General features: G+C 40.6%; 1 long non-coding RNA gene across 1 annotated transcript in view; it reads left to right on the forward strand.

Moving 5' to 3' along the window:
* Positions 1-10435: 10435 nt before the first annotated feature.
* The window catches only part of LOC137499027 (uncharacterized), a 465253-nt gene continuing 450187 nt past the window's right edge, over positions 10436-25501 (forward strand). The window contains exon 1 of the long non-coding RNA XR_011017979.1: positions 10436-10497. This is a non-coding gene — a long non-coding RNA (uncharacterized lncRNA). The remainder of the gene's footprint in view (positions 10498-25501) is intronic.

Consider the following 25501-nt stretch of genomic DNA (forward strand, 5'->3'; position numbering starts at 1 on the left):
ATATGTTTAACCATAAAGTGTTTTCTGTAGTTAATACTTCTCGTATGCAGTACTATAGAGCGGTGCCTTTATTGGCCAAGGTGGCTAAATCACAGTGCAGATTCTTGGGAATGTCCACACTTTTGAAAAACGCAACTAAGAATTTTGATATGGTTCCTTTTGCTGCGATGAAAAGACCTACAACCATTATAGACGAAATGATGCATGATTCCTTGAAGTAGCCGATGGTTGGCTCATAGATGGCTCGCTTTTCCGCGTCTACTTCTGCTGGCTGACTTGAGTTGACCTGCCATCTAATGGTGGGGTCCAGAATATATGCAAAGTTCTTTTCTCGGTTAATTGCGATTATGTATATTCTCCGGTTGCTTCCGCCATCAGCAACACATGTCTCACCTCTTCATGTAGCTTGTAACATTTCTGGGAGAATGTTGCTGCAATTCTAGATCTTATGTTGTTGTTGCAAACATTCTTAAGCAAGTCCCCCCCGCCTCGTGGACATGATTAGGATTATTATTACCTGTTAATTATGTGAAGTGATTTTTGTATAAATATTTATTCTGACGTTGATTGACTTTTTCGAACTATCTTGAATTACAGAGTTATTGTTATGTGCTTAATTTTAAGTTTAAGATTATTTTGCTTCGCGTTTAACATCGTACTTGTGGCAGTCCACACTGTCTGGGAAGTAGCTGATCCTTTCAAATAAGTAATACAAGTAAGTGGTAACCGGTAAGTATTTTTGGTGTGTGTTAGTGGTTTAACGTCGCACTAATACATTGAAAGCCTCAAATAAGTAATAAAAGTAAGTGGTAACCGGTAAGTATTTTTGGTGTGTGTTAGTGGTTTAACGTCGCACTAATACATTGAAAGGTTTTGGTTACGGAAGGAGGGGAAAGGACTAGGACTGGAATTGTAGCGGTCGTGGCCTCAATTTAGGTACATCCCCAGCGTTGTACCTGGTGTGAAAATGGGGAATGAGGGTAAACCATCTTCAGCGCTACCGACAGTGGGATTCGAGCCCACCATCTCCCGAATTAAATCTCGCACGTACGTGACCCATAACACATGGCCAACTCTCTCGGTAATGCATGTATTTACCCTCGCGTTATGGATATGGTGCACGTGATTCTGTCATTGGGAGTGTCATCAATCAGCCCAGTGACCCCGAAAATTGTGGAGTCAACGTTAATCTCGGTCATTTCTGACATTTTCTTTTCCCCCCTTTTTCAGCCCTTCCCCCTCCACGGCAGTGAGTGCTGATCGTCGACTTAAATGGCATATAGAGTGTCATTATTCACCTCAGCGACCCCTAAAACAATGGATTAGATACTGATATCGGTCATTTTCGTTTATTTCTACATGTCACCCCTCTCCTCGGGGTATTTTCTCCCAGACTGTAATACATATGCGTAACAAGTTTGATTGAGAGGTGTGCTGAGATATAAACACATACATCCATAATCTCGGTCATTTTGGACATTTTATTTTTCACCTCTTTTCAGCTCTCATGACATCTCGAAGACAAATTGCGAAACGTGAATAGACTAAAGGAACTTGAAGAGCGTCATGATGAAAAGTAAACTGAAGGAATCTTTGAAGGAACAAAATAAAAAAAATAGCTGAAGACCGAAAGCAAGCATTACAGAGAAAAGATGAAACCTGATAAGTGATCAGGGGGAGATTGTCCAAATTTGGGCAGAATACTATGAAGACCTGCTAAATACAGATTATCTAATTGTGACGGATGTCGTAGAACCGAATGGGATGAAAACAGAGGTGAGTGAACCAACCAGACGAGAATTGGCGGAAGCTGTAAGATGACTAACCACATACCACTATGTGAAGATGGCGTTCTTCAAATATGGAGGCCAGGGATTCCTAGATGAGATGCATAGACTTTTAAAGATATTGCAAACGGTTAAATACATTATAAGCGTGAAGAATTCACGTGACGATTTACCATATCATAATGAGTGATGTAAAACCGAGCTACAGCCTTTACTAATTGTTGTTGTTGGTTGTTCTTTCAGTGAACAAATTTCTTGGCCGGGCTGAGTGGCTCAGACGGTTGAGGCGCTGGCCTTCTGACTCCAACGTGGCAGGTTCGATCCTGGCTCAGTCCGGTGGTATTTGAAGGTGCTCAAATACGTCAGCCTCGTGTCAGTAGATTTACTGGCACGTAAAAAACTCCTGCGGGACTAAATTCCGGCACCTCGGCGTCTCCGTAAACCGTAGAAGAGTAGTTAGTGGATCGTAAAGCAAATAACATTATTATCAAATTTCTGGATTCTGATTTGTGATTACTGTTTTAAGAGAAAGTACATTTAAACAGACAGAAATCACATGGAACGACTATGAATTTACTCCTATGACTTTTTTCTAGATGGTCTAAAGAATGGTGTTCTGTGATAACCAACTGCGACAAACACTTTTGCGGCTTACTGACGGGGCCAGCATACAGGTCACCTGTTACGAACTACGAAGTTCAGGCTTAACTACGATGTCCAAGTTCGCTTAGTGGGAGCTTGTATGTTCATACAGTAATCTAATGAGATAGACAATTAACTAATTAGGGGAGTAGCAATTGTCATTTCTCCGTTGTACGGTCTTTGTATCGGAAGTTGTACATATTGTAGGCGTTATCATGGATCATACCCTTATTTTTAATGTTAGTAGCATTGCGGACACGTAGAGTGTGCTAGACGGCACCAAATTCACTCTCAGTAAGTTTATATTAATGCATAAGCAGCTGTCAGGTAAATGCTAGGTTTCATTTTATGACAAACTTCTAACAAACTACAATCGAAGTTCCTCAGATTTACCTTTTTTTAATTTTTTTTTTCAAGTTGCTTTACGTCGCACCGACACAGACAGGTCTTATGGCGACGATTAGACAGAAATGGGCTAGGAGTGGGAAGGAAGCGGGCGTTGTCGTAATTAAGGTACAGCCCCAGCATTTGCCTGGTGTGAAAATGGGAAACCATCGAAAACCATCTTCAGGGCTGCAGACAGTGGGGTTCGAACCTACTATCTCCCGAATACTGGATACAGGCCGCACTTAAGCGACTGCAGCTATCGAACTCGGTCTCAGAGTTATTATTAACCGCACACTGGCTTATAAGAATCACGTAAACAACAGGCTACCAAACTACAGATAGGCAACAATATCATCTACAGACTGGCAAGTTCAGCATTGAATGCTTCTGCATATACTCTGCGAACATCAACGATGGGGTTAGGATACTCTATTTCATTTTTCGTTTTCTTACATTTACTGCTGATACGCATTGAGCGTTGTCGTCCGAGTGGCAGGTTCCATATCATTTTCTTACCTAGTATATGCCATAAATATTTCAAAGAATTAGGAAACTCATTGTATATCTCCCTTTGTAAATTATTCCAATCCCTACTTCCTCTTCTTAAAAGGAATATTTGCTTAAATGTTTCCTCTTGAGTTCCAACTGTATCTTCATATTATTATGATATTTCTTACTTTTAAAAACTCCAGTCAAACTACTATGTCATCACCACTAACATCTCGGAACATACCACTTAGTCGAGCAGCTCGTCTCTTTGCTAGCAAATCTTCTTCCTAGCCGAAATATTGTGACATTTTCGTAACTTCGTACTAGTTTGTCGGAAATTATCCAGAACACATCGTGCTGCTCCTATGTGTGACTGAACAGTTCACATGCTACGAAAATCAACGTAATCTTGAATAAAATCTCGCGTGTCGCCAGTGGCACTCTCAAATTACTTTGCTTTATTTTCCTGTGTTGCGTCCTATCGAGACTCCCAGAATGAGAAGCCTTAACGATCTGGTGAGAGAATGCAGCTTTTATTATCTATCAGGTCGTCTCCGTATGATTCAGGCACCGAAAATCAAGATCGCCACTAGCTCACACGGTACAGATGCTCATGAGCAGAACCTATAATGGAGCAGTAGAATGGCAAATCGAAAGAAGCAGCGCAGGTCCAAAGCAGTGGCGGATATTAATTAACACTATACACCTTCAAATTGATTTTGAGCTCCCCGGAAGAACTTGGTTTACTCTGAACGAAACCTGAATCAATGACTGACGATGCGGATCGCTGCTCTGTGTGAAAACGTCCCTAACTGTGACTGTGGCACAAAGCATCAAACGCTCCACCATATTAGCCAGAATGTCAGAGGAGTGTATACTCTCGATCACTGAAGGACCTCATAAAAATACCTACGCATACCATACACTGGCTGTTTTCTTTTTTTGCTAGTTGCTTTACGTCGCGCCGACACAGATAGGTCTTATGGCGACGATGGAACTGGAAAGGGCTAGGAGCGGGAAGGGAGCGGCCGTGGCCTTAATTAAGGTACAGCCCCAGCATTTGCCTGGTGTGAAAATGGGAAACCACGGAAAACCATTTTCAGGACTGCCAACAGTGGGGTTCGAACCTACTATCTCCCGAATACTGGATACTGGCCGCACTTAAGCGACTGCAGCTATCGAGCTCGGTACACTGGCTGTAAATACTTGATATATAACTATGAAATCTCTAGACCTAATTGTTTCAATGTCTCACACCAATATATTTTTGTACATATGTGTAAACTATGCATCATATTTTGTTTTCAGTACAATAATAATAATAATAATAATAATAATAATAATAATAATAATAATAATAATCATCATCATAATTCCAAACAAAGATACAGCCTGCACATTATAACTAAGTTATTAAATGAAATAAAGTTGTTTTATATCTAACGAAGATCTGCATGTTCACCTATCATGGGCCAGCAAATTTGAACTTCAAACAGTAAAAACAGCAACCATCTTCATCAACACCGTTATTCATATGGAATAGGTGCCTCAGAGTGTTCGACGCATGAGCTCAAGTTCACGGGTTCTATTCTTGCTGAAGTAGTTGTTTTTTGGAGGGCAACGAAAAATCTTGTCAGTCCATGTATGTTAATGTTCTCCAGTGGCACACTAAGTGTCAATTTGAAAAAAATTAACTCATTCCTCCACAGAGCCCAACCAGTATAATTCCGATTTCTTTGCTAGATAGCAGTACAATAGCAATGTTGAAATTGATGGGCAGGCCACCTAGATGGCACCACTTCAGAAGATATGAAACTTGGTATCTGAGGCTACATTATTATTATTATTATTATTATTATTATTATTATTATTATTATTATTATTATTATTATTATTATGGTCGAATTTTTCCCACTGTACCCGATCTGCCATCCAAATTATTCTAATTCCCTGAAGAACACTCATTAGGATTTCACCCTGTGTAAATATATGTCTATAACATTAATTTCACCCTAGTGAGCCTCAGGCGATGTTGGAGATGTAGTTCCTCTTTAAAGTGGCACTGCACGTCTGCACTCAATCTGAGCACCCAGAAATGCTGTTCCATCAGCGACAGCGTCGACTTTAAGCTAAGCCATGTCACTCTAACAAGATCAACGTGGCCCGAAGGAGGAAAGACATTTCGAATGATAGCTGTAAAAATTGACATGTCACGCAATGTTATACGAGCGTTTGAAAGTGTGACTACAAGAGCATCAGCTAGAAATCAATAACACAAAAATGCTGAAAATATAGGTTATGAACTTGTTCTCTACACAATAATTTATTACAGATGGATGACAATGTGTGTTTTACAAACATTTAAATTCTTTGAAGTGGACTGCTTTCTAAAATCCTGGCGTCACCAAGCTGCATTACCTGTTTCCGCAAAGTTTTCACCAACACAGCTCCCACTCCTGCCTTCACTATGTCGTTTTTAATGCCGAATCGTCGCGATTTTCAGTTATTTGACGAATTCATGAGACCACTAACTTTGCACGGCATTCTCATATATTGTGTTCTATGGTTAGAGCCCTGCACGGATGCGGATATCCGCGAAATTATTGTCTTGGCGGATACAAACTGTATGGCAGTTTGGATAATTTTGCTGATAATTTCTAAATTTGACGTTTGTACTCTTGATTTTGCTTGTGGTTAGGTGACAGTTGGCATTGGTATGGGAGAATGGTGATATACAAGGTGAAGCGAAATTCTCGCACTCGGGCATCGCAGTGCGACTCCTCACATGCCAAGAATTAAAAAAAAAAATGTCTCTCACAAAAGTTGGTCCTGCGAGTATATCAGGCAGAAAAAGGACTTGATGGGTGGCAATCTGGCAACACTGTAACCACATGTACTGTTAGTACCTCTGTCAGCAACCATTACGCGTCCTGTACACTTGGGGCAGTGGATAAAGTTTTGGGTTAGCATATAGGAGGTCGAGTGTTCGATCCTGGGGTGAGGCGCATTATTTATTTCCTAATTTCCATCGGACATTACATACTGTAATACAGTAAGACACGGTACCTTAGGTCACATGTATCCTACATTTACAACATTCTGTAACAGTGAACACAACAAATACTTTGCTAGGCCTACCGGTAACGTAAGGCCCTAACGAAATTTAATGGACCTGAACGAGGCGAGAATAACAGCTGATACTAATCTATGAGACCATTGGAGGAGGGTACAATGAAAACAGGTTTCGCATCTAGTATATGAAGTGGTGCGAATGAATTCACGCCCACGACGTGGAAAGGGCCTCTATCAAAACTGACCAATGAAAACGATTGTTCGTCCATTTCTAGGATCGTAGTATGTAAGTGCAAATGGTGTCTAGAGGACCCGCTGCAATCGCTGTTGACGATTAAGATGCCAGATACCATACCGCCTGGACTACATTTACGAATTAAAAAATACACGCTTCAACCCAGCATCGACCCCTCGACCTGCTGTATGCTAACCCAAAACTCTATCCACTGCACCAACTGTACAGCACGAGTTACATGTGCTGACAGACATAGTAACCGTACATGGGTTACAGTGTTGCCAAATTGCCACTCATCAACGTCCTTTTCCTGCCTGATATACTGGCAGGACCAACTTTTGTGAGAGAGAATTTTTTATTGCTGGCATGTGAGGAGTCGCGCTGCGACGCCCGGGTGCGCGAATTTCGCTTCACCCTGTATAAAAAGCCTTGAAATCATAAAGCTGTAAATATGACCTAAGCCTACCTGGCTCCTGCCCGCAATTAATGGAAGAAAGGAACAAAGGTCAATACGTCAGGTAGTTGACGCAAGAAAAAATCTCTCATAAAGCTGCGATTATAGGGGTCCTGGTGCCAGGTGTCAGGTCTGTTGTATGATGTTAACAGATCTATCCGTTTCAATAACTTAGGTATAATATCATCATCATCATCATCTGTTTACCCTCCAGGTTCGGTTTTTCCCTCGGACTTGGCGAGGGATCCCACCTCTACCGCCTCAAGGGCAGTGTCCTGGAGCTTCAGACTCTTGGTCGGGGGATACAACTGGGGAGTATGACCAGTACCTCGCCCAGGTGGCCTCACCTGCTATGCTGAACAGGGGCCTTGTGGAGGGATGGGAAGATTGGAAGGGATAGGCAAGGAAGAGGGAAGGAAGCGGCCGTGGCCTTAAGTTAGGTACCATCCCGGCATGGAGGAGAAGTGGGAAACCACGGAAAACCACTTCCAGAACGGCGGAGGTGGGAATCGAACCCACCTCTACTCAGTTGACCTCCCGAGGCTGAGTGGACCCCGTTCGAGCCCTCGTACCTCTTTTTCAAATTTCGTGGCAGAGCCGGGAATCGAACCCGGGCCTCCGGGGGTGGCAGCTAATCACGCTAACCACTACACCACAGAGGCGGACTTAGGTATAATATACTGTAGTTAAATATTCAAATTACCTGCGGATAACCATTTTGCGGATGCGGAGCGGATGCGGAGCGGATGCGAATATTATTTTGCATATTCGCGCAGGCCTCTATCTATAGTCACAAAATAATGGAAATAAATTAAATCCGATTCTTGTCTGTATATTATTAAACCGAGCATTTCATTTAATAAAAACTTTTCCATGTCATATTATTAAGAGACTATCGGTTCATGTCCGTCTGTGACTCTGCCTGTCTGTCTGTATATTTGCCGTTCGAGTACCACGTGAAAATGTCTGGGTGTACCTTTATAAAAATCAACATGTATTTTGCAGGTGTGTTACCTCATATGCGAGCATTACGAAATTCAAAGTTCAAAGGGGATCTACGAAGGGGCGTTAAATACTCTCCTTAAGACATTTTTATAACGGAGATATTTACGAGCATTTAGAATTTTCGCAAATTAATTTTAAATGAATTGGAAAATGTATGTCATGACAGTTTTTTACTATTTGTTTTGCATCGCTCCGATACAGACAGATCTGACGGCGACGACAAGATAGGAAAGTGCAGGGACTGGGAAGGAAGCAACCGTGCCCATAAGTAGTGCCTAGTATGAAAATGGGAAACCACAGAATACCATCGTCAGGGCTCCTGACAGTGGGGCTCTAATCCACGACCTCTCGAATGCAAGCTGATAGGTACATGACGCAAACCCTCTAGCCAACTCGCTCGGTACGACAGCTTTTCTGTTAGAGCCAACCATTATGGAGACGTTCATTAATGAATATTTCATTGGGAAAATCAGAGATTTTAAAAGATCAGAAATTTGTATGAGATATTTCTACGACTAGGACTCAGCCAGGAGTATTGCATCTTTATGTTAGCTATGAATCTAACGCACAGTATCAGGGGGTGAATTCGCGGTTCGGCTCAGCTGGTGGTAACGATTCTTAAGCGCGGGAGATCTGTGCTGTATGTCCAGACTGGACAGCCCTTACCTACATCATTAAATGTTGGATTAAGGAGGTGGGAGGCCTTTTTATTCATACAGTTTGCTTTACGTCGCACCGAAACAGATAGGCCTTATGGCGACGATGGGATAGGAAAGGGCTAGGAGTGGGAAGGAAGCGCCCGCCGCCTTAATTAAGGTAGAGCCGTAGCATTTCTCTGGTGTGAAAATAGGAAACCACGGAAAATCGTCTACAGGGCTGCCGACAGTAGGATATATCTTTTACCAAGGGGGCCATAATAAGTATAAATAGTGTCAATTAACCAGTGCCAGTTGTCAGGTCAGTCTACGTATCCATCTGTCTGAGGATGGAAATACTGGGCGAGTTGGCCGTGCGGTGACGGGCACCCAGGTGTGAGCTTGCATCCCGCGAGATAGTGGTTTCGACACCCACTGTCGGCAGCTCTGGAGATAGTTTTTCCATGTTTTCCCATTTTCACACCAAGCAAATGCCGGGGCTGTACCTTAACTAAAGGCCACGACCGCTTCCTTCCCATTCCTAGCCCTTTCCTCTCCCATCGTCGCCCTAAGACCTATCTGTCTGGGTGCGACGTAAAGCAAATTGTAAAAAAAGAAAGAAAGAAAGAAAAGAAATAAAGAGGATGGAAATACTGTGAAATCGTCATGGGAATAGTGGTGTTTGTCAGTCTGTGATTGTGTTCTTGAGGTGCATTTCTTGACATGTCACGCAATTTTATACGAGCGTATAAATGTGTGGCTTCAAGAACATCAGCTAGAAATCAGTAACACAAAAATGCTGAAAATATTGGTTATGAACAAGTTCTCTACATAATAATTTATTATAGACGGATTACAGTATGTGTTTTACAAACATGAAATTATTTGAATTGTTGATATTCGTCTGGAACATACTGGAGAGACTTAACAATTTCCTCAAACTCAGCCTTAACTACTGGCATTTTGCTTTTAAAGGCAGGATTAGTTATCTGAAGTATAATGAAAATTATACAGGCTGCTTATTCCAAAAATATTTTACCCTTTGGTTTATTTGCAGTGACGTTTTTGAAATCTGACATGGCCACAGCTGCTTATTATCATTTCACTTACCTGGTGATTACTCTAAAATCTATCATGCCTCCGTAGGCTCTTTTGATCAATGTGAAATCTCTATCGCAAGTTATAAAACTGCATCCATGAATAGGAAACAGCAGCTGGATCCAGTTGATCATTCTTTTTTTAAAATTTAGGATCAGCAACAGAATAACGCCGAATTACAAAAATCCGAGATATCTGTCCTGTAGTACTTGACTTGATGTTATTGAGATGTACGCATAACTAAAGTAATCTGACTTGGCTTGTTATTGCAGAGACCCCAGCTTTAATTATTGCTAATAGACAGCTAGAATCAGTACAACAGTTACAGATGAACTTCCCGTCTTATTCAGTATTATTTTAATATCTGTCTGGCACAACATTTTTGTGAGTGCTATAAGTAATATTTCGGATGTGCTATAGTCATATGCTTTTGTAAACGAAAGTTGTGATAATATTTCTTTAATTTTTATTCCTTTGCTCTTCAGGTTTCGTGTGATTCTTTGACATTTAATTTCCCATGTGTATACGAGAAGAATTTCAATATCTGAAAACGTTCAAATCTGACAGATTTATATGTATTAATTCAATTCTGTGCTACATGAAAGTAATATACGAACGTCTATTTCTCTTCACAGATCAGCCTGTCCAGATGGAACAAGATCCCTTCTGCCTTTGACGCTGAACGAGTTCAAGGTAGGAATGGGAACGGGAGATACATTGCTCTAAGATACGGGTGGAGCTTTACGTAGAGATTGTGATTCATCTGCTCTTTGGACGTTTGCTGAAGTTAAAAGTGTCAAGAAGGGAATGTTATCGAGAGAAGAAATATTGAGGCAATAAATTAAATGTGGCAACAGAATAGAGCAAAAAGTTTCCTCGAAGATATTTCGACTCGGCTTGACGGTCTCCGCAGCGCATACGCAACTTTCTTTCTAGAAGCATTTGTGTTTCAGGTGTTCCGTAAAAGTTACTCTTCTGGAGTTCTGTGAAAAGGTCAGAAGGCTGCAGGTACATTCTGAATCAATAAAAATGGATCATATTTGGAATGAACGTTACGGACATGGATATGTTCACATGGAACGCATGGAAAAATATTACTTTTGTTTTTCATCTTCCGTCATTAGAAGACATAACATAAGACGAAGTGTGCAAAGAAACCAGACTAGATAAATAGCTATTGATAAATAGTATGATACGATTAACATAAAAATATAAGGCAGTAAGGAATCGAAATGCCGGTACTTCATGATGTTAATCAACATGAAAAAAATGTGTGGCCTTCTATGAATAACATTAGTAGCGGTGATAAGTGGGGGAAACGGAGGGCAGTTTCCCCATCCTACCACTTTGTGGAGAAAAGATTACATTTTATTCCGTTTTAGCTGACTGAATCTAGGAACTATTAAAAGAACACTTTGTAAAAACCCTGTTGTCTTATGCGATTTCTTTTATTTTCTTCAATTATTAACAAAATCACTAGTGGAAATACGCGCAAAATGTTGTTCGACGCGGTTAACCGATTTGTATAGCGCCACATTAAGTAGTCGAGACTTTGTGTGTGCTGTGAGGAAGGGTAGTAGGGGTAGTTCTTTTTTTCTTTTTTGCCAAGTTCATAGACACTGAGGTATGATTCACCTGTTTGCCGCGTGAATTGGTCAGTATGACAGTCTATTTAATATCCGTTAGATTCATAGTGTGTAGTAAAATACTAGGCTACATGATTTTTAACCGTATAATCACATCGTACTTCTATTTAACTGTAATTCGTGTGTAATATTGTTCCTTCGATAATGGTCTTATTGCTGAATCAAAATATCCAAAAACTATTATTACCGCACTTAAGTTGGTAAACTGTCAACTTTTACATCTGTGACGAAATTCGCTCAGAGAGCATCAGAAAACTTACCATTTTGTAGATTTTAAGAAAAGTTTTATTGTATTTATACCCCCTCCCCGTACGCTATATCTCTCATACTCGGGTACTTTTTATTATCTGTACATTTTCCCCCTACTTATAATTCCCAATCACCGTTACTGAATGATATTAGTGAGGAAACACTCGTTAGTGAGACGAAATTATTTAAGAAAAGGAATGAAAATCAGGCCGAGTATCAATAATGGACTAGATGAAGTAACCATTGTCGAAGGGTTGGTTTTTGTACGATTACAGCAGTTCTGAGTTCTAGTAGAAATTAGGTCCTATTAGCAGAAGAAGGAACGGAGCACACCTCAGCTAACAACAGTCAGTCAGTTAGTCAGTCAGTCAGTCAGTCCGTGTATTAAAAGTTAATCAGTTTTAGGAGTTAAGTATTTTCAAGGCCCTTTTATTCCGTTTTCTCCCCGCTTAATAATATTAGTCCGTCCGAATTCTTTTAATTTATTTTCCCCTTTTGTGATCCTCTATTCAATTATTCCTCCAGTGATTGTAGTGTTAGGCCCAGTCGGTTAGTATCTGCGCCGCGTATGGATGAGTAGATAACGTAATAGCTGCGTGAACCATACATTCCGCCCGGTGATGTCAGGGTCTCAGCTAGCCTGCGATAAGCTTCCGTACTGCGTACAGTGTGATTACCTTTTTACAGCAGTAATTGATAGGTGTTGAACAGCGTATTTTCGTGATGTGTAGATTTTAAATACAACTGGTACGGAAAGTTTTTAGATTCATGAGCGTAAATTACAGAGCGTGAACCGGAACATCATCACACGGTACAGCACTTCTTTACAGGCAGAGTATTTTCAACACTTACTGTAATGGGGTAAAATTAATTGTCTTTGTGTATGTTCATCTACACGTGGCATTCCGAAGGGACATCAACCCTTGCGAAACTCGTCCTGTCCCTTCACTTTTACACTCTCACTTCGACAGTCATTTTCATGATCATCCTTATAAAATTGGAAGAATACATAGCGTTTTCCACCCTGTAAAAGCAATCACGATACCAACCACCAACATCACCAGTTAACTCTTTTCTGTGACCGCTGAACAGTGTTTCCATGGCATTTCGGTTAAAGGACTTAGCACCGCAGTCTAAATTAATAGATATGTCGTACGGTTAAGATGTATGAGAAATAAAATATTGGGAATTGTGTTCTCTACAATGTGCACGTGTGAGTCTTATGTAGATATTTCGGAGATATTTGGAAGGTTTCGAAAAATACTGTATAATCGTTATTATTCTTTGTACGATAAAAAAGTATTAAACATGAAATGTCGAAAATTATATTTGGTCAGCTGTTGTGTTCTATTATTTTAAATTCAACTAATATTCACTCTAGAACGGCAGGCACCTTGGCACTCCTGGAAAAGCAATGGTGGTCAGTTTGCTGTTTTGATAGGTTTTATTCACGTTTCCAGACATTAACAATTGATACGATTTATCTTATTATTTTTACAAAACCGTATACCATTTACACATCAATATCTCTCTTTCCAGGCGTTTCGAAATGACGAGTAAAACGTACATGGAAAGCTCGAGAAACTGACTATTTCCAAGATATTCAATCATCACATTTGCAAATTTATAATTTTGTTCGTATTTTATGTTCCAGATAACAGGCTTCATGTTCGATGTAAACAATGTCTTGTATATCTACTGGCATTTGAAGCCGTTATCGTGGCACTTAACACTTTTTCTAACAAAGAGATGGCCGGAATCCATTTCATGTATGGGTGTGCCAAAGTGTGAGGGCCAATGACAGTAGTAGGACATTGTATGTTCTAAAACAATGGGTGCTACGTCAGCATTTTCCAACGAGCTCATTGACCCCTAGTTGAGTAGTAAGGTTAAGTAAATTCTAATCCGAGGTCATTGACCTCTAGTTGAGTAGTTAGCCTACGTGCGTTCTAAACCAACCCGAGGTCATTGACCTCTAGTTGAGTAGTAAGCCTAGGTACGTTCTAAACCGAGTTGTAAGGCAATGTACGTTCTAAACCATTGTACGCATTATGTACATGAGCAAGCCTATCCTCACAGACACCATTAGAGGAGCCTAATTGATCTGGGGTGTTTTTTGACACCCTAGGTGATATGACATCATACGAGGGCAATGTTAACAACACGGGGCACTTTAGAGGTGCCGAATCGAACGGAGCACCTTGGGGGATGCGAGTCACGGACCCGTGAGGGCAATGCTAACCTCACAGACCCCCTTTGGGTGAGCCGAATCGATCGGGCGTCCCTCTCAAATCGGTTAGGTGACCTCTAGATGAGGTTAAGACGACATTATGACGTGTTAACCTAACCTCGGAAACAGGTAGAGTCCAGTCGGTTAACCTAACCCTAACCTCAGACAGGTTTCTCCTTGGAGGAGCCGAACTGGTGAGGTAAAATTAAATTGCGTATGGCTTTTAGTGCCGGGAGTGTCCGAGGACACGTACGGCTCGCCAGGTGCAGGTCTTTCGATTTCACACCCGTAGGCGACCTACGCGTCGTGATGAGGATGAAGACAACACATACACCCAGCCCCCGTGCCGGTGAAATTAACCAATGATGGTAAAAATTCCCGATCCTGCCGGGAATCGAACCCGGGACCCCTGTGACCAAAGGCCAGCATACTAACTATTTAGCCATGGAGCCGGACACTAGTGAGGTGACTTGTAGGTGTAACCTTGGCCACGAACGGTAACCTATGCTCACAGTAGCCTTCTCCTGTCGAATTGCATCGATAGGTCTTCTCAAGGCTTTACGATTCCATCCGACAGCGTTATATGCCCTCACTGCGGAGAGCATTGTAAGGCTTTTTGTAACATGCAGCTATCACGTCGACATGGTTATGCATGTTTAGACTTGTTCGTTATCATGGTTACTTTCTAGTAAACTCAAGACCTTATAGATGATAAAAGTGAGAATATTTTCGATAAGTGTGAGGGGGCAAAGGGAATACAATAAGTAGAATATTTTAAATTTAATGAAATATTCATTGTGTAATTATTTACAAAATTAAACAAACTACAGGGAAATGAGGAGTGAGGTAGTTTCCCGTTGCTTTCTTTACCGAACCGGAAGTTGCTATATGAAGAGGGAAGCGTTGTGAATAAACGGAATCACGCAGTCACTGAGCCAGAAGAATGCAGTACCGATGTACTAAGGAAGAATTGCATCTCCATTTGCTATATATGCCCTCCCGGACTGGCAATTCTCCCGTGGTTCGTCGGCATTGCATTGTGTGTGATGTCGCTAACAGCGTGCTAGCCGGCCAGTGTCTTGGGAATCTGCGGTATCCATCTGATGAGCTCATGCCACACTGGGGCGAAATACTGCTAATATTTGACAATTGAGTTTCCTGAATTGTATTTAATTATCTCAATCGGAAGGCATATTTTTGTCATAGTTTACTCCTATTCATGTCAAGAAGTAGAACGTCTGATGGAATAACTGTATTCTTAGAATTATTTATGATTCTAAAGAAACTGAATGTTTATAGCGACCTACTAGAAGCACAGCTCACTTGGAAATTTCACTTGCATTTTATCTGAACGTCTACGAGTGCACTTGTGCCTATGTTGTGTAAATCACTTGTAGAAATGACAATCATTCCTAATTACTGCATTCTATACGAAGCAATTATTATTATTATTATTATTATTATTATTATTATTATTATTATTATTATTGCGAAAAGTCTGTTCGTAGAAATAAAAACATATCACTCTCACTGCCATGTTAGATAAAATGTCTTAGCGCATAAATATTATTATTTTTTTTTTTTTTTTTGCTATTTGCTTTACTCGCACCGACACAGATAAGTTTTATGGCAACGATGGGATAGGAAAAGTCTAGGAGTGGAAGGAAGCTGCCGTGGCCTTAATTAAGGTACAGCCTCAGTATTTGCCTGGTGTGAAAATGGGAAACCACTGAAAACCATTTCCAAGGCTGTCGACAGTGGGGTTCGAACCCACTACCTCCGGGGTGCAAGCTCACAGCTGCGCGCCCCTAACCGCACGGCCAACTCGCCTGGTAAGCGCATTAATAAACACTTGTACGTAAATTAAAATCTCTGAATATTCTGTTATTCACATCGTAATGTTAAAGTCGAGTTCGCTTGAAAAAGTCACCATTATTGCTTCTAGCATACACGTAAATGTTAGTTTTATACAAGTCTTAGAATCACCTTCTTCAACATTTATAAGTTCCTCAGCGTGGTTCAACTTACTGAAAGTTTGTAAGTACCGTAACGCCGGAATGATTCTATGTTCCACAACTCGCACATCACTTAGATATAATCTGCAAGCCGACTGAATAGCATGCGACGAGCCAACATCGTTGTGTTGCCGGTGTGAACTGAAGAGACAGGACGAAATGTTATTTCCTTTTATACGGATCTAGTTCTGATGTAATATTTTATAAAATCTTGAATATCTCCGTAATACCTGGATCGATTTTGAAAACATTCACATGAGGAGGCTTTTAAAATGTGCACTATAACATGCCGTTGTTTTATAATCGTTGTTTGAATTGGTTCAGGATATAGAAAGTTTCTTGCTTGGATGTTTCCTGATCGTATGACGCACCCTTTTCTTGACACCGCGCTGACTGCGGTGCGCGGGTTGACTACTTGCTCCTGCGAGACTTAGTATAAGCGCTGAAAATACATTCGCTAATACCTCAAAAAATTCTTTATGGCGTATTTTATTTAAGATATACTTGATGAACGGTCAATCCTGGTACATGTTGCCCCCCCCCCATCTGGAAAAAGAAAATACGTCATGGATTTTCTTTTTAATTATCCACTCTATGCAAGTATTTCTTAAGATTAGTGGCGTTGTATATTCCTTCAATTGAACCATCTATTGTCTCAAACTGACATACGCCATTGTCAAACAGGAATCCTGTAAAAGGGCGACTCTGCGCGTCCAATAGAATATGAAATATGACGATATCGTGTCCATGCTTGAAAGAACCTTTTACCACAAAATCGCCTGATAACATCTCGTGGTGGAGAAGGGTGGTCATATTCAAGAAACAACTTGAGCGTCCAAGCAAACTCGCAAGCTGCCATCAGGTTTCTTAACTATAGCCAAAGGTTGATGTAGGATGTATTACATTAGGAAATAATTCCATTAGCTTCTATATGTATAATTAATATTTTTGCTTCATCACGGTACTTCTCAGGCACCGGGGATGGCTTCTTCTTATAAGGGGATTCATCCTTAACTTCAAGCTGATGTTCGAAATTTCGAATAATTCCGGGCTTTTTATCAAATACATGAAGATAAGCTAGAAAAACTTCTTGCTGTGCAATAGCGAAGTGAGGTTTAGTTTCTGGGCTTTTATTTGTCCTAATTATCGATGTGAATAATTAGTCTTGACACCTGTCGTCGAATTCCTCTATAATGGGCTGCTCTAAATTGTGATCACCCTTATATTTTACATTCAACGTGTACTACTCCTTCGGGATCTCCCTCTTCATTGACTGGCGCAGCATCGCTGATCCTACCATCAATTTCTATCTGTGGAGACTGAATCACACAAATCGTGTTACCGGGCGAGTTGGCCGTGCGTGTAGAGGCGCGCGGCTGTGAGCTTGCATCCGGGAGATAGTAGGTTCGAATCCCACTATCGGCAGCCCTGAAACTGGTTTTCCGTGGTTTCCCATTTTCACACCAGGCAAATGCTGGGGCTGTACCTTAATTAAGGCCACGGCCGCTTCCTTCCAACTCCTAGGCCTTTCCTATCCCATCGTCGCCATAAAACCTATCTGTGTCGGTGCGACAAAAAAAACGAATCATGTTATCCTCTCCATCAATTATCTGCAATTCTAGAGGTCCCAAGTTGTATAGTTTAAAGACATTGGTCACATAATCTATAATCCCTTTCATCTTTATTAGAATGTCTGAGCCTAAGATGATGTTATACTTCATATTGGATTTCACCAGAAAAACATGTTCAAAATATGTCCCTTCTATACAAAACTCAATGAAAGATTGGTATTTACCGAGCTCAATAGCTGCAGTCGCTTAAGTGCGGCCAGTATCCAGTAATCAGGAGATTGTGGGTTCGAATCCCACTGTCGGCAGTCCTGAAGATGGTTTTCCGTGGTTTCCCATTTTCACACCAGGCAAATGCCGGGGCTGTACCTTAATTAAGGCCACGGCCGCTTCCTTCCAACTCCTATGCCTTTCCTGTGTCCCTTCGTCGCCATAAGACCTATCTGTGTCGGTGCGACGTAAAGCAAATAGCAAAAAAAGAAAAGATTTGTATTTATATCGGATACTCTTGTCAGGAATAACACCTCGTACCTTTAGTTGGGCAACTGGTATCACAAGTACATCATATTATGACTTCATTGTGTCTAACATTTTATCCGAAATGAGAGATGCTTGTGCACCCGAATCAATTAACGGAGAAACTTGAATATGTCCTATACCAATGGAAATTATTGGCAAGCTTCGCTGTATTTTGAGCTTTCTGATGTCGCGTCTGCATGAAGTAGGTCATAATAATCAATTTGCTAGTTAGTTAATATTGGTGACACAGCATTGTTCTCCCCCCTCGTTTTCAGACAATCTCTTTGTTAGTAATTTAAAGACTTTTTTAGCTTCACCTATGGCTCGGGGTGTTGTCCAGTGTTCAAGTGCCTCTTATTGTACACTTAGTATGCCATAGACGTTGCACCTGCTTGACTGCTGTCCTAGACCTATTTCCCGAACTACTCTTGCGTTTCTCTCCATCTATTGTCAAGCGCTGCGCGGTGAGAATCTGAACTTTCTTCCGTTAGGTCTTTCTGAGTTCTCCAAGTTGGTCTGTAGTTGTAACGTCTTTCCCAACGGTATGATGGTCTCTCATACCCTTTGCATTTCGTGGGTAAATCTCTTGGAGTTTCTTTTCCCTTCTCGCGTGTACCTTGGTGAATTTGGTTCTGATCTTTCTCTGCAGGTTCTGGTACTGCGAATCGAACCGAATGTATAGTCACGTCCTTTAGTTTATTAAGTTTACTTCCAGTCTGGGTGTGGGTTGTACTTAGCCTGCGTAATATACCGTCCAATTGTTCGAGACTTTGCACATTAGCCGCTACAACGATTTCTTGCACATATGTAGGATATTGCAAAATAATGACTTGAGTTAATTCCTTTTCTGGTAACGGAGTGTCAATAAATTACATCTTCCGGAGCTGAGAGATAAGAAAACAGAGTACCGAGAATAATTTTTTTGTACAACTGCAAGTTCATCATGTGCTGAATCTCCGTGTTCTAATAATTCTTGAGTAGAGCTTCTTTAAAGTCGTCATATGTTTTCTTGGAAAATTTGAAACCGGAAAACCACGCATTGCTCTGCCTTCCAGAAATTTGTAGGCTAATCTAAGTCATTAGTCTTCCCCTATCCTGTTCTGATTAAAGTATTCTTGTATGTTGAAAATAAACTCATTAGCTTTGTACTCCTCTTTACCAGAAAACTTACTTGGTTTCTGAACTGGTACCCGGAAAACAGTGGCGATGGGGTTTCTTCTACAATACCGGATTAATTTGAAAGCGACTTCAACATCTCTTTCCTTTCCAAATTTATTAATTTGCCATTTATCGTTTCTATTTGGCTTCTTATTTCGATTTGAATGTTGTCAACAGTGCCTTAAATTTGTTGCACATTATTCTTGAAGTTTTTCTCTAAGTCTTTAATATTATTACACAACCTAGTAACTTGAGTATGAGTACCTTCTATTTGTGTACAGAAGCGTTCGTCAAAGTTGATATCCTCGGATTTTTACAAGCTGATTTCATTATGAATTTTAGAATGATAATTCATAAAAGAGTTGACGTATTATTAGCCTGTGTGACTTTCAAATGTGCATGGGATCCTTGAAATTCAGTTCTGAGACTATCAAGTTATTTAGTTAGCTATTGTGAAGTTGGAAGATTTTTTGTAAGTCTTCCGTCACAGTTTCTCTGACCTGAGTTTTAAAAGAATCCCTCATAGCGTCCACACTCTGTGTTAACTGAGTGTTGATTTCGGTGAGCTTATTATCCAATTTAAGATCAGCATCTTTAAATCTGTTCTCAATACGAGCGCTAGCATTTAAAGTTCTCTCTATCACATTAGCATCCACATGCTGAGTAATTATTTCCAGATCGTAGGCAAAAGCAAATTGAAGAGAGCTCGTGACAAGTATTTCTGCAATATACAGGTTAAACAGTAATGGAGTAGGAACAGATTCTTTACATAGACCAGTGTTCAGTACCTTTATTTTGCTGTGATTTGTATGTATGACTACATGGATAATTATATTTGAGAGCATATTGTTAATCAGACGCAAATTTGACTACACTTTGTCCGCTTAAAGAACTTATACACAATACCTTCTCTCCATACTGTATCGTAGGCGGCTGTTAGATCAATAAAGTCTGCTCCACTCTTTAATTGTTCAAAGCCTGTCTCAATATGTGTTGTTAGAACAAGCACCTGATCTTCACAACTATGTTGAGGACTAAAACCAGCCTGTTTGATAGGAATGATTTGAAAAATTAGTGGACTTGTTCTATTGCAGATAAACCGTTCCAAGAGCTTAAAGCAGACACTCATTAAGGCAATTGGTCTATGGCTTTCTATAGAATCCGAAGGTTTACCAGGTTTTAAAATAGCTAGAATCTTAGTTCGTTTAACTCTGAAGGGACTTGACTTGTTCGGAGTATGTTTGAGAAAAGCTGCACTAGCCAGTTCCTTACATTTTTCCAGAGTGCTTCAAACATTTTGGATGTATACTATCAAAATCGTGGTTTTCCATTTTTCAATTCATTAAGGGCAAGCAAAAGTACTTGCTCGGTAAAAGAGCAGAAATATTGGAAGAAGTAGTGTACTGCTTTCTCAAATGAAACAGTTCGTTTTTTATAAACTTTTTGTGATATTTGACGAGATTGGATTTGGTCAAACTAGCAAAGTGACTGGCAATATGATTAGGTGAAACCTCTGGTTTCATCTGGGGACTGTGAGGTATTCTTTCTAGCTTCATTAGAAGGCTCTAAGATCTTCTACCCGCGTGTACTCGAGAGTCTGATGTCCAGTGTATCCATGGTTTCATTCCATCTGTTTCGTCTACCGTAGCTTCATATAGTTTCCAAAGGAGCTCGTCACCACTCTTCTGAGAATCCTCATAAAGTACTTCACAAACCTCATCGCAACTTTGTCCTTTCTCACTCCACGGGGAATATATCTTTAATCACATGCTGGAACAGCTTGCACAATCACAGAGTAGTTACTAACCTCAGGTGGAATCCATCGTATGGTACTGTCAAGATCAGCTGAGTAGCTCTCACAGCTAGTTTTACTAAAGTTCGAACGAGGGAGTGGTGAAGATCTTATAACGGGAATCTGCATTTAATTTTTCATAAGGACAGGTCGATATTGACTTTGTGGAAAGTTCATAAGAACTTTACGAAACACAGATAAGCTGTATCTCTGATGATCATTTGAAGCAAAGCACAAGTCAGGATTGGTTTCTGAGTCCCATCTTCCTGACTTGAATGTACGTTTATCTTTTGGATTGAAATTCAATTGCATGTTACAAAGATCTGCCCACCCTGTAAGTTTCTCTCCACACTGATCACTGTCTCTATAATCCCACACAGTATGATAACTATTTAAATCACCTACATAGATGAATAGGTGAGAGAATGTTGAATAACACTGCCAGGCCATTGAATTCCTGGAGGTTTATAAATTTTTATGATTGACACATCATTAACTTTTGTATTAATGTTGAAAGTGCCTGCATCAGAATTATCTGAGATTAAATAAGAACAGGTGATGGAATTTTGAAATTCCCTGCTTGGATATTTCCTGATCGTACGACGCAACCTATCCTTGACACCGCGCTGGCTGTGTGATGACTGATTACGAACGTAGCGTGGTGCTGGTTGACTACTTGCTCCTGCGAGACTTATTCAGTATGAGAGCTAAAAATACACTCGCTTTACAAATTCTTTATGGCGTATTTTATTTACGAGAGGAATATATAGTTGTGTTCATGTTTCGTTGATCTAGAAAAAGCATATGGCAGGGTACCGAGGGAAAAGATGTTTGCCATACTTGGGGACTGTGGAATGCAGGGTAGATTATTAAAATCACCGGGCGAGTTGGCCGTGCGCGTAGAGGCGCGCGGCTGTGAAGCTTGCATCCGGGAGATAGTAGGTTCGAATCCCACTATCGGCAGCCTTAAAAATGGTTTTCCGTGGTTTCCCATTTTCACACCAGGCAAATGCAGGGGCTGTACCTTAATTAAGGCCACGGCCACTTCCTTCCAACTCCTAGGCCTTTCCTATCCCATCGTCGCCATAAGACCTATCTGTGTCGGTGCGACGTAAAGCCCATAGTAAAAAAAAATTATTAAAATCAATGGAAGGCATTTATGTTGACAATTGGGCTGCAGTGAGAATTGAGGATATGATGAGTTCTTGGATCAGGGAACTTACAGGGGTTAGGCAAGGCTGTAATCATTCACCTTTGCTGTTCGTAGTTTACGTGGATCATCTGTTGAAATGTATAACGTGGCAGGGATAGATTCAGTTAGGTGGAAATGTACCAATGAGTCTGGCCTATGCTGACAACTAGGTCTTAGTGGCAGATTGTGCCGAAAGATATTATATTGGAACTTGAAAATAGATGCAATGGGTATGGTATGAAAATTAGGCTGTCGACGAATAAATTGATGTCAGTAGGTAATAAATTCAACAGTACTGAAAGTCAGGTTGGTGATAGAAAGCTGGAACAGGTAGATAATTTTAAGTATTTAGGTTGTGTATTCTCCCAGGATGGTAATATCGTAAGTGAAATTGAATTAAGTTGTAGTAAAACTAATGCAGTGAGCTCACAGTTGCGATCAACAATGTTCTTTAAGAAGGAAATCAGCTCCCGGACGAAACTAGCTTATATCGGTCTGCTTTCAGACCAAATTAGCTTTACAGGAGCAAAATCTGGGTGGAATCAGGATATCTTATTCATGAGTTAGAAGTAACAGACATTAGAGTAGCAAGAATGACTTCTGGTACAATCAGGTGGGAACAATGGCAGGAGGGTACTCGGAATAAGGAGAAAAAGGCTAATTTAGGAATGAACTCGATGGATGAAGCTATACGCATAAACTGGCTTCAGTGGTGGGGTCATGTGAGACGAATAGAAGAGGATAAGTTACCTGAAGAAAAATGTACTGTGTTATGGAGGGTAAGAAAAGAAGAGGGAGACCAAGACGACTCAGTTTCTAACGATTTAAAGATAAGAGGTATAGAACTAAATGAGGCCACAGCACTAGTTTAGTAAATTCACAGAGGCTTTCAACCTGAACGCTCAAAGGCATAAGTGTCTATAATGATAATGTATGTAGGTATTTTATTTAAGAAATACTTGATGTACGGTTAATCCCGGTACAATGTACTTAATGATGTTGTAAGAGAAGGTGACATTAGTGATACCGATGTCGTTCATAGTGATGTATAAGTCAGGCACATAGGTGTTGCATTGGTTTTCCTAGCACGCACTTTATTATTATAATACGTCTAAAATCTGTACCAGTATATCTATATTATCAATTGGAATCATTTACTTTTATATAAAGCTACTTGCTTTCTTCAGGTATTTTCCTTGATATGATCATGCACCCATTTTTCTTCATTTTGTTTTTGTAAGTATCTTCAGTAAAATACTACATTTCTGAGCCATCCAGAGTATTTTTATTTCATTAACTACTAATATTAAAAATGTTATGCCAAGAAGTATCACATCCATTTTTTATTTTTGCTCTAAAACCCAATGGCTTTACATCTAAACAGTAATAATTGACAAGCATATCTATCTAACATATCTAAAATGTTACGGACACATATTCGAACAGCTGTGAGTATCAGCAATTTTTTGCGTTTCCTGTAAAATTTGCCTTTTGGGATTTGGTACCTTTTGAAAATAAGCTCCTCAGTTGTCCAGAAAAGAGTAAAATTCATTTCTTTAGCAGCTAGCTTTCCTCCGAACTAACATTTTAAAACTCCGAACTGACTTGAAACCGGTTTTTTGAAATTGACAGGGCATGTTACGAGTGCGGCTATGCGCACGCAGCTGTGGGGTTGCATCCGGGAGATAGCGGGGATGACCCCCACTGTCGGCGGCCCTGAAGATGATTTTACTCCGTTTCCCATTTTCAAACCATATGAATGCTTGGACTGTACCTTAATTAAGGCCACGGGCGCTTCCTTCTCACTTATAGGCCTTTGCTGTCCCATCATCGCCATAAGACCTATCTGAGTCGGTGCGAGGTAAAACAAATTGCTTGTAAAAGTGTTAAACCGGGTGAGCTGGCCGTGCGGTTAGTGGCACGCAGCTGTGAGCTTGCATCCGGGAGAGAGTGGATTCCAACCCCACTGTCGGCAGCTCTGAAGGTGGTTTTTTGTGGTTTGCCATTTTCACACATTAATTAAGGCCATGGCCGCTTCTTTCCCACTCCTGGCTCTTTCCTCACCCACCGTCGTATTAAGGTAACTTAGGGAGATCCCGACATGAGGGAGAACTCGACACTTTTAAGCTTAGCGCCACTGGTGACCACAGTACTCTATAGGTCGAACTAGTAACTACATGTATTGGAGCCATAGGGTATTGTGCTCATTGCGATCCTGGTAGCAGACGATTATCACTATAAATACAAGACATCTGAATAGTTGAAGGTGAGTATGTAAGTGATATGTGATGGAAAAGTAACGTACTATAAGATAATGAGTAGGTTGTATAACGAAATACGTAGATATGCGATATTTTTAAGACAATGTTTGAGGTTAGGCGCACAAAGCACGTTTTGGAGAAGCGGCCATGTCATTTCCAAATCGCCAATCATTCAGCGTGGTAAGTGCTGCCACCTCTTGCCTGTCAATGTAACTCGGGGAGATGTCGACAAGACAAGCGTGGGAGATCCCGACACTCCCGGAAAAGGGATCACTAAAGATAATTTTGGAGACCTTCTAAAGATGGCTTGGGACAAATCGGCAACAGCAGGAAATGTTACCGGCGGATTTAGGAAATGTGGCATTTATCCGTACAATCCCGATATCCTCCAAGAAGACATTTTTGAATACGACCTTGTGCAAGACGAAAATGGTTCAAATCACGTACATGTTGGAGAAGATATTGCTGTAGAAGCTAAGGCCAGTAGTCCTACATTATCACAGGAACATGAAGCCTCACCTGCATTTACGCCTCCGAGTTGCTCAGTGCAGGAGTTATCTCCTGTTCCGATATTAAGACTCCTATCTGGAAAAGGAAGTGTAAGAAGAGTGCAAGAATCCGCCATGGTGACTTCTCAGGATTAGTTCCTCAAGCAGTCGTAATTGCTCGGAGAATTACTGCGCAGTATGTGATGGCTATTTCTATGACGACAACCGAAATGAGGCATGGGTCCAGTGTAGTGGGGAATGCAGGAAATGGTTCCACGAGATGTGTGTGGAAAATGGAAACGACGAACAGTTTATATGTGCCCACTGTGTACAATAGTTGTGTAACTCTTCCGAGGTCCTACCTAGTGTCAGGTTCTCCCTAAGTGCGGGAGAAGTGGACATATTTGCATCGTTTATTTATTTTCTAATTTACAATGATATGAAGTGTTATTTTTTTGCCATAAATAATAGAAAACATACACTAACTGTGTACAAATTCACCAGGTAAAAATTGAACTATTTTGCAAATAAAGCATGATCAAAATTACAGGTTTTTGCTTAGCGTGTCGAGATATCCCT

The sequence above is a fragment of the Anabrus simplex genome, chromosome 3 (genome assembly GCF_040414725.1).
Source record: "Anabrus simplex isolate iqAnaSimp1 chromosome 3, ASM4041472v1, whole genome shotgun sequence".
In the NCBI taxonomy this organism is placed as follows: Eukaryota; Metazoa; Arthropoda; class Insecta; order Orthoptera; family Tettigoniidae; genus Anabrus; species Anabrus simplex.